The sequence below is a fragment of the Nycticebus coucang genome, chromosome 13, assembly GCF_027406575.1.
Source record: "Nycticebus coucang isolate mNycCou1 chromosome 13, mNycCou1.pri, whole genome shotgun sequence".
NCBI lineage: Eukaryota > Metazoa > Chordata > Mammalia > Primates > Lorisidae > Nycticebus > Nycticebus coucang.
In genome coordinates this window covers 40,555,381-40,565,620 of record NC_069792.1, presented here as the reverse complement: position 1 = coordinate 40,565,620, position 10,240 = coordinate 40,555,381, and the positions used below count along the sequence as shown (strand labels likewise).

The following is a 10,240-nucleotide window of genomic DNA, read 5'->3' as shown; positions in this document are numbered from 1 at the left end:
GCCGGCGCCCTACTCACTGAGCCACAGGCGCCGCCACTTCTCCAGAAATTAAAAACAATGCTATCTCAGTAGATTCAGGCTGGGTGTGCTGGTGTGTGTCTGTAGCCCCCGCTGCCGCAGAGGTGGGAACGTTGCTTTATCCCAAGAGTTCAGGGTCACAGTTAGCTATGACTGCACTACTGCACTCTAGCTTGGGCCACAAGTGAGACCCTGTCTCTATTTAAGGGGAAAAAAAAAAAAAAAGATTCAGGCCTAAGCTCTGAACTGTGAATTCTTGTTTTCAACTACAAATAGAAAGATAAAGACTACAATTTTTTTTGGAAAGACAGGGTCCTGTTCTGTCTCCCAGGCTGGAGTGCAGTGGTGTGATCATGGCTCACTGTGACTTGCAACTCCTGGGCTCAGGAGATCCTCTTGCCTCAACTTCTGAAGGAGCCGGGGCTACATGTGCATACTACCATACCTGGCTAAGTTTTGAAAGTGTCACCCTTGGTAGAGTGCGGTGGTATCACAGCTCACAGCAACCTCCAGCTCCTGGGCTTAGGTGATCCTCTTGCCTGAGCCTCCCGAGTAGCTGGGACTACGGGCACCCGCCACAACGCCCAGCTATTTTTTTCTTGCAGTTTGGCTGGGGCCGGGTTCAAACCTGCCACCCTCAGCATATGGGGCTGGCGCCCTACTTACTGAGCCACCGGCGCCACCCAAGTTTTTAAAATTTTTGTGGAGACAGGGTGTCTGCTACTTTGTCTATGCTGGTCTCAACTCCTGGCCTCAAGTGATCCTCCTGTCTTGGCCTCTCAAAATGCTGGGATTACAGGCATGAGCCATTGTGCTTGGAGCGCAATTTTAACTTGTAGTAAAATTAATGGTATTTCATTCCCTCCAAAAAACCTGCCAGTGAAACCTAAAAAACGCCGATCGATTTTCTCAACTTGGGAACTACTGCCCTCTAGAGGTGCAGTTGGAAACCTTGGGGCTACGTTTCAGTTTTAATGACCGATGGGCAGAGGGAGTTGCTACTGGCGTCCAGTGTCTGGGGATGAGGGATGCCATCCACGCTGAAACGGTTTTACACACGAAGAACATCTCCCCCAACATACCACTAGTACTATACTACCCTTTGAAACACTATGAAAGTGAGATTTTCAAAGTTGTAAGTTGCATCTTAAAAAACTTCTCATATTTAGTGTAAGGAGACTTAGCAGAAAAGGAGGGTGTGAAGTACACAGGGCTTCCACATGTCGGGAGAGAACACAGGTCCATCAAGACACTCACGGATCTAACTGCATTTCAGCCCAGCTTAACCCATCAGCATTATCTCAGTGTTAGGATCTGAGACACACCGATTGTTTCTACACAGCTGTAGTAAAACTCACCTAGGAATAACCAAAAGTAAAGCCGTCTGATCGATACATGTTGTACAGGTACAGACAGGCCAATGTTAATAACATGGGTAGTAAGTGCTCTCCTGATTGTGGAATAGACTCCAGATACTAGGAACACACATCTTCTTCTTCTTTTTTACTTTTTTGGAGAGACACAGTCTCACTGTACCGCCCCCGGGTAGGATGCCATAGCGTCACACGGCTCACAGCAACCTCCAACTCCTGGGCCCAGGCGATTCTCTTGCCTCAGCCTCCCGAACAGCCAGGACTACAGGCGCCCGACACAACACCCGGCCTTATTTTTGTTGCAGTTTGGCCGGGGCTGGGTTTGAACCTGCCACCCTCGGCATATGGGGCCGGCGCCCTACTCACTGAGCCACAGGCGCCGCCCAGGAACACACATCTTTATGAAAGATTCTTAGACACTGTTAAATTGTGTTAGGTGAAGTTCTACTTGTTCTCAATATCTATTCTCCACTTGTCAGTAAAAATCTGAAACAGTGCCCATTTCCTCCTTCACTTCCCAGTTTCCATGACGTTTATCAACAGACTGTGTAAACCAATGTGTGTAACATCCAGCTTTTCCCCTTCCTTTAAATAGGGAAGCTGCTTGCTCTCCACTCTTTCCCCTTCTTCACACTTGCTGGGAAAGGATGAGGACTTGGAAAACCGTTACCTTAGACCTAGAGATGGAAGGCGCAGAATGTTCTACCAGTTGTGTCCACGGATGATTATTCACTTTTACTTATAAGCCAGTGTATTATTTTTTCATGTGACTGTTAACTTGCCTTGTCAACTACAGACTCCAAATGACAGAAATGACATCTGGTCTCAAAAAAAAAAAAAAAAAAAGCAGTGGGAAAAACTTGAATATATCAGGCTTTCTTTTTATATAAATGGGTCACAAATATATACCGTAAACATACCCTGTAAGAAAGGGCTCTGCGCCTGTAGCACAGTGGTCATGGTGCCAGCCACATGCACCGAGGCTGGCTGGTTCAAGGCTGGCCCGGGTCAGCTAAACAACAATGAAAACTGCAACAAGAAAATAGCTGGGTGTTGTGGTGGGTGTCCGCAGTCCCAGCTACTAGGGAGGCTGAGGCAAGAGAATCACCCAAGCCCAAGAGTTGGAGGTTGCTGTGAGTTGTGACGCCACAGCACTCTACCAACACAGCAAGACTCCTGTCTCCAAAAAAAAAAAAAAAAAAAGAGAAGAAAAGAAATAGATACATAACCTCTATTTACAAGCTCAGTACATTATGAATAGGCACAGTCCTGGTTAGTTTAAAAAGGTCAACTGTTGGGCGGCGCCTGTGGCTCAAGGAGTAGGGCACTGGTCCCATATGCCGGAGGTGGCGAGTTCAAACCCAGCCCCGGCCAAAAACCACAAAAAAAAAAAAAAGGTCATTGTTGGGTGAGCAGGGCGCCGGCCCCATATGCCAGAGGTGGCAGGTTCAAAGCTCAGCCCTGGCCAAAAACTGCAAAAAAAAAAAAAAAGGTCAACTGTTAAGATCTTTAAATGGGGTAGGAGCAGGGGAATTTTATTATAGGCTATATTTATTTTACTTTATTTTTTTTTTGCAATTTTTGGCCATGGCTGGGTTTGAACCCGCCACCTCCGGCATGTGCACTGGCGCCCCACTCCTTGAGCCGCAGGCACCGCCCATAGGCTATATTTAATATAATTTCTTTTTTTGCAGTTTTGGCTGGGCCGGGCTTCAACCCGCCACCCACGGCATATGGGGCTGGCGCCCTACTCCTTGAGCCACAGGTGCCTCCCATATTTAATATAATTTCAATGTGTCTTGTTATGGTCAATATCCAGCAGGAACAAAGTCAGCCTCATACATTTATCCTTTCTTCTTCTGCAGATTATACACGAGGGAAGGAGGCTTCTTGGTTTTATAGGCCGCACTTTTCTTGATGCGCTGTCCTTTGATGTTAACGATATACGGCAAGAGCGGGGGCCGGACCGTCAGAACCGTTCCTTGAGGTGTGTAGCCTCGGAGATGCAATCTGTCCTTCCCACGAGGCGTTACTGCAACCCAACCTGCAGAGGAAAACTTGATGTCAGCAACCGCTTCGGATTCCCCAAGTCCTTCTTTTACTATAATGTCTTCAGCAACAAGAGAAGGAAAGTCTGCCATTCCTTCTTTTCCACCCATTGGAACCTGCAGTAACGTGTGACCTGCCTGCTTCTCATACAAACTATCCGCCTTGTCCAAGGAAGTAATGTGCACGGGGAGGAGGTTGGAAGCCACAACCGTAAACCGGGCTGACTGGTTTCCCTGTAGGAAATCAATGCGGCCTAGAGCACCCAAAAATAGAACCATTCCTGGTTTAAGCACAAAAGTTCTTGGAACAATGGAATTTGTTGGCAAAACAATCTTTACTTCTTCTTCTGTTAGAAGATTTAAAATGCAATTTTCTTTTGTAATTCCTGGCGTGTCATAAAACCAGCGGGCATCTCTCACATCTTGTGCAGTCAATACTACTTGTTTGGTGGATGTAGGTTCAACTGTAACGGGTTCATTTTCCATGTCAAAGGCAAGTGAATCAGCATCAAATTCAAAGGCATCTTCATCCTTCTGTTCTTCTGAATCCAAGAATGTTCTTCCAACTCTCCCTACTACATAGCCATGCTTTTTCAAAACATTAAGTTGATGTTGTTCTTGCTCGCTAAGATCTTCTAGGGCTTTAGCTGCATCTTCTTTAAGTCTTTTGTGCCTTTCAAACATTCTATAAGGAGTTGGGTTGCAAATAGGAAACTTGAGAAGGTTTAATGTAGTTCCTGGCCAAGAGGAGATGGTGGCCCGGTCGATGGCCTGGGCGCCCTTGGCGGTGCAGTAATCGGACTTCAGGAGCGTGTTAAAGAGAGTGGACTTGCCAGCGTTTGTGGATCCTACCAGGTAGACATCACCACCCACGGTAGCGCCAGGAGCGCTGAAGTGCCGAGATTAACTCTTCGATGCCATAGCCAGTCTTGGCGCTGATGAGACGCACGTCCCGGACCACCGTGCACAACCTGTCCGACCGATTCGAATTCTCCTCTCTGTCCTGCGGCCCGTCCCGGCTGGGGAGCTGTGGCCCTCCGTGGCCAGGGGCCAGCAAAAGTCCGGCGCGGGCACAGTCGTTCCACAGCCGCTCCCGGAGCCGCTGCCGGTAGCCGGGGGGTCTTGGGGCAGCAGGTCCACTTTGTTCCCCAGCACGATCAGCTGCTTGGGGCCTACCAGTGCCGGCAGGTCGGGCAGCAGGGCGTCGGGCAGGTGGAGCAGGTCCACCATGTAGAGCACCAGGGCGGGCCCGGGCCGCCGCAGCGCGGTGCTCACCAGCTCAGAGTACTGTTCGCAGCTCCCCTGCAGGCGCAGGGCGCGCTGGTGGTGCACCAGGAGCCAGCAGCGCTGGCACACGGCCCGCGCCAGCCAGCCGTCCGCTTGCGCCGCGCGCAGGAACTTCTCGCTGGGCAGGTATCCGGGCACGCCGGGGTCCTGGCAGTGCAGCTCTGCCCCGCAACCCGAGCAGTGCTGGCCGCTGGGCGGCACCGCCGGGTCCGGGTGCCCCACGACAGGGTGCGCCCCACGGCCGACCCGTGGCTTCTGCGTCCGCCTGGGTTGCTCCCTCTCCTGGTGCTGCTGCTGCAGTTGTTCCAGCAGCTCTTTCCGGGTGGGCGCGGGCTCAGGCTCCAGGACGTACTCGGGGAACAGAAACCGCTCCTGCATGTTAGGGCTTCCTTCATAACTCTCAGCCTCGTGAGGCCATGAGGAGGCTCAGGGCCCAGGTCCGACGCGGGCCCGGAGGAGGCGGCGGCCGCGCACCGCCTCCCCAGGAGCGTCTCCCAGAGGCCATGGCGCCCTACAGTGGGAGCGGATCGCCGCAGGAAGGGACTGAGCAGCGTGGGCGCCAGGCGTGCAGACAGCATGGGGAGCGCTGCTCCGGGCAGCTTTTTTATTTTATTTTTTGTAGAGACAGAGTCTCACTTTATGGCCCTCGGTAGAGTGCCGTGGCCTCACACAGCTCACAGCAACCTCCAACTCCTGGGCTTAAGCGATTCTCTTGCCTCAGCCTCCCGAGCAGCTGGGACTACAGGCGCCCGGCCATATTTTGGTTGCAGTTTGGCCGAGGCCGGGTTTGAACCCACCACCCTCGGTATATGGGGCTGGCGCCTTACCGACTGAGCCATACCCCGGGGCAGGTTCGAACATACAAGCCGCATGGCTGGCACCCTAACCACTGAGCTATGGGCATCCTGCCAGCAAATATATAAATTTTTACACTGTCATAGGAGCAACCATGTCAAAGATACAAAGGTTAAATTTGTTCTCATAAGTAAGAATCTTTTGAGGGCATCAGAGAAAAAAAAATGCTACTTCCTAATAGTCACAAAAAAGGAATATTTTTTTTTCCCAAATGAATATTTTAGCCCTAGGATAGTAATATGTTCTAGTACATAACATTAGCTTTTAAATTAGAAAAATAAAGCCATAAGAAAATTAAAATACCTTCTAAAGAAAAATGTCAATCAACCCAACACCTCAAATTTTCATGTACATATTTAATAATAATTACAAAGCTTGAATTATAAATATATTATATTTAATTGTATTCATAATTATAATTTTTTTTTTTTTTTTTTTGTAGAGACAAAATCTCACTGTACCGCCCTCTGGTAGAGTGGCGTGGCGTCACACGGCTCACAGCAACCTCTAACTCTTGGGCTTACGCGATTCTCTTGCCTCAGCCTCGCCCGGCTATTTTTTTGTTGCAGTTTGGCCGGGGCTGGGTTTGAACCGCCACCCTCGGCATATGGGGCCGGCGCCCTACTCACTGAGCCACAGGCGCGGCCCCATAATTATAATTTTAATTGCTACATAATATATTGAGTTAAATTATTACAGTTTTCCCTTTCTATACAACTTTCTAAAGTAAATGATGAAAACATCTTCAAAATAAGGTACAAGTTTATTTTACTTTTTGCTATCATAATCTAGTTAAAAAAATAACAATACCCCATTCTCTATTAAGAATATATATTTATTATGTACCTATACATAGAAATAAAAGTTAGTTGATACCAAATGGCATGTGTGTACGGATTGCTCTATGTATAAAAACCTGACAAGGCAGAGGAAGAGCTATGTAATTTGTGGTTGAAAAGGCCTTTCCTGCTGGCCAAAATTCAAAACAATAATTTCAAGTACAGTGATGATGATAAATATAAATAATGATCGAAAAGTAAGACGTAAAGTGAAAAATATATACTTGTACACACTGTTATAATTATCATTAGAGAAATAAAATTAAGATTAATTTTTATGAGATAAAATTAGATAATTAGGAGAATACAGGAAAGAAAATCACTAAAATATTAAAAATTACTAGGTCTCGGGAGGCAGGAGGTTACTTGGGGGGGGAACCTCACCTAATGTGCATAATGCAATGGTACATTTAAAAACTATTAAGAAAAGAGTATGGGTGGCACCTGTGGCTCAGTGAGTAGGGCGCCGGCTCCATATACCGAGGGTGGCGGGTTCAAACTCAGCCCCGGCCACACTGCAACAACAACAAAAAATAGCCGGGCGTTGTGGCGGGCGCCTGTAGTCCCAGCTGCTCGGGAGGCTGAGGCAAGAGAATAGCTTAAGCCCAGGAGTTGGAGGTTGCTGTGAGCCGTGTGACGCCACGGCACTCTGCCCGAGGGTGATACAGTGAGACTCTGTCTCTACAAAAAAAAAAAAAAAAAGAAAGAGTGTAATTGTGATGGACATATTAATCAGTTCAATGTAAACATTTCACATTGTATATCAAATCAGTTATCCTGCCATAATGCATCATAATTACAAAGGTATCATAAATGCATCAAGGTACACAGTTATGATTTAATAAAAACAAAAAAATTTTAAAAAGTAAAAAATAAATAAACAAATAAATTGAAAAAAATTACTAGGTCTGGGTGGCAAAAAATATGGGTAATACTTTATTAACTGCTATTTTCAAATTTTTTTTTAATTCACTTATACTACTTTTTATTACATAAATATTCATCCTATAAATTTTATATGAAATAGAGATCAGAAAAAAAAGTGATCAGTAAGTTGTACATGTTTGTCTTTATGTATTTTATTTAGCAGAAACCTACTATGGATGAAGTTACTTCTTTTTAAGTATATGTTGCCCTAAAGTTGCCACTAATTTCAACTTTGGGGGAATGGTATTTTTTCTGTTAAAAAAAATTCCTCTTACTACCTTCTGAATGCTTCTTTCATCGTCATCTTCAGATGGATCCGACTGGTGTTTTGGACTGTCCATTGGAAGGAATGCTCTGACATCTGGACTAAAAACAAAAATGAACTTTATTATAACTTCAACAGCATTTCTACAGGTTTTCTGCCTTTTAAAATAGAAACCAATATAGAAATAACTATATTAGCACTGATAGTAAGAAAGCCAACAAAATCTATTAACATTATAAAAGCAATAAGAAAATTATTTTTTTAAAAAACAAGGAAACCAACAGACAAATGGGCAAAGGCATAAAGAGGTAGTTGATAGAGACAACGTAAATGACAAAGCAAATTTATGAAGATGCTAACTTCACTAATAACCAAAAAATATAAATTAAAACAAGAAGGATATACCATTTTATATCTACTAACAGGCAAAAATTAGGAAGATAATACCAGGGGTGGCGCCTGTGGGTCAGTGAGTAGGGTGCCGGCCCCTTATACTGAGGGTAGCGGGTTTGAACCCAGCCCCAGCAAAAAAATAGCCGGGTGTTGTGGCAGGATCCTGTAGTCCCAGCTACTTGGGAGGCTAAGGCAAGAGACTCGCCTAAGCCCAGGATATGGAGGTTGCTGTGAGCTGTAACACCACAGCTCTCTACAAAAGGCGACAAAGTAAGACTCTGCCTCTAAAAAAAAAAAAAAAAAGAGGGGAAAAAGAAAGCTAATATCAGAAGTTAGTAAGGACTTAGGGAAAGAGACACCCTCATGTATTGCTGGTGAGAAGATAGAACAAGACAACTTTTCTGTAAAGAAACCTGGCAATACTTGCTGAAACTGTGTATGCATTTTCTCTGGGCCCAGAAATTCCAGTTCTAGGAATTAAACCATACAAAAATTATGTGCAGGACCAGGCAAAGGCATGTAGTAACCATGACATTCACTGCAGGATTCTCTACAGTAGGAATTTGAAGCAAAGTAGGCATCAGGGAAATCAACTATGCTAACAGACTACAGAGAATATCAGTCAGCAGCCAGAAACAAGGAACCGTAACACAGGATATATATATTTCCTTTCTATCTACATATATATATATATATAAATATGTGTACACACAAAGCATCAGTAAGTCTAATTTTAACAAAGTTACATAGATACAGATATGCAAGCACATATATCCAACATATTAACCTGGATGTCAACGGTGACGATGAGGAAATGGTTATGAAGATCAAGGCTGAGGAGAAAGACACAGCACCCACAGCACAGTGGTTCTGGCGCTGGCCAAATGCACCAAGGGTGGCGGGTTTGAACCCGGCACGGGCCAGCTAAACAACAATGACAACTACAACAAAAAATAGCTGGGCGTTGTGGCAGGTGCCTGTAGTCTCAGCTACTGGGAGGCTCAGGCAAGAGAATCACTTAAGCCCAAGAGTTTGAGGTTGCTGTGAGCTGTGACACCAAAGCACTCTACCAAGGGCAACATAGTGAGACTCTCTGTTGCCAATAAATAAATAAATACATAATAAAGAGAAAAAATGGACTAAAATGAAAGATGGGCCACGCGTGGATTAGTGACAATTCTGAGGAATGATTCACTCTCTACACCTGGTACAATGTACATTCGTTGCAGGGAATTCAAAAGATAAACAATTACAAACAATATACATTCATTGCAGGGAATTCAAAAGATAAGAAAAAAATTTTTAAAAAGGGAAGGGCTGGCTCGGCACCTGTGGCTCAATTGGCTAAGGCACCAGCTACATACACCTAACCTGGAAGGTTCGAATCCAGCCTGGGCCTGCCAAACAACAATGATAGCTACAACCAAAAAATAGCCAGGCGCTGTGGCGGGCGCCTATAGTCCCAGCTACTTGGGAGGCAGAGGCAGGAGAATCTCTTGAGCCCAGGAGCTAGAGGTTACTGTGAGATAACCAAAAATTAGCCAGGCATTGTGGTGGGTGCCTATAGTTCCAGCTACTTGGGAGGCAGAGGCAAGAGAATTGCTTGAGCCCAGGAGCTGGAGGTTGCTGTGAGCTGTGATGCCATGGCACTCTACCTAGGGTGACAGCTTGAGGCTCTGTCTCAAAAAATAAATAAATAAATAAAATACAAATAAAAAGGGAAGGGCTGGCATGAATGTAAAATGGTACAGCTGCTGTGAAAAAGTTTCATAGTTCCTTGAAAAGTTAAACAGTTACTGTATGTCCCCACAATTCCACTCCTGGGCATATATCCAAGAGAAATAACAACACATGAGTATGTTCACACAAAAACTCACACAGGACTACTCAGAGCAGCATTATTTTTTGTTTGTTTGTTTGTTTTGGATTGAATGAATAAATGTGGGGGATGCCATTTTCCACAGTGGTGCTGGAAAGGCTGGCACCTGTTTTCATTCCCTGACAGGAACCTGGGGAAGCCACCCTTAACAGTGGGGCAGGATTTAGGAGAGGAAAGGGAGGGGCCACATAAAGAGAACACACAAGGCTAGGGAAGGGCTTCTGTAATTGCCTTTAAATTCTTTTTGTTGGCTGTATCTGTTAAGTGTGATAAGATATTATTAATCTTTGGACAATCTGGCCTTGAATACCTGAATGAACTCTTGTTAGTGGGTTCACTTAGGTCTCTTCACCTCC

At 45.5% G+C, this 10,240-nt stretch overlaps 1 pseudogene across 1 annotated transcript; it reads right to left on the bottom strand.

Annotated features, from left to right (window-relative positions):
* Nucleotides 1–3,061: 3,061 nt before the first annotated feature.
* Nucleotides 3,062–5,304, bottom strand: LOC128563687 (nitric oxide-associated protein 1-like; annotated as a pseudogene). The gene has a single exon (XR_008373857.1). The product of XR_008373857.1 is annotated as a nitric oxide-associated protein 1-like (transcript).
* Nucleotides 5,305–10,240: the final 4,936 nt, after the last annotated feature.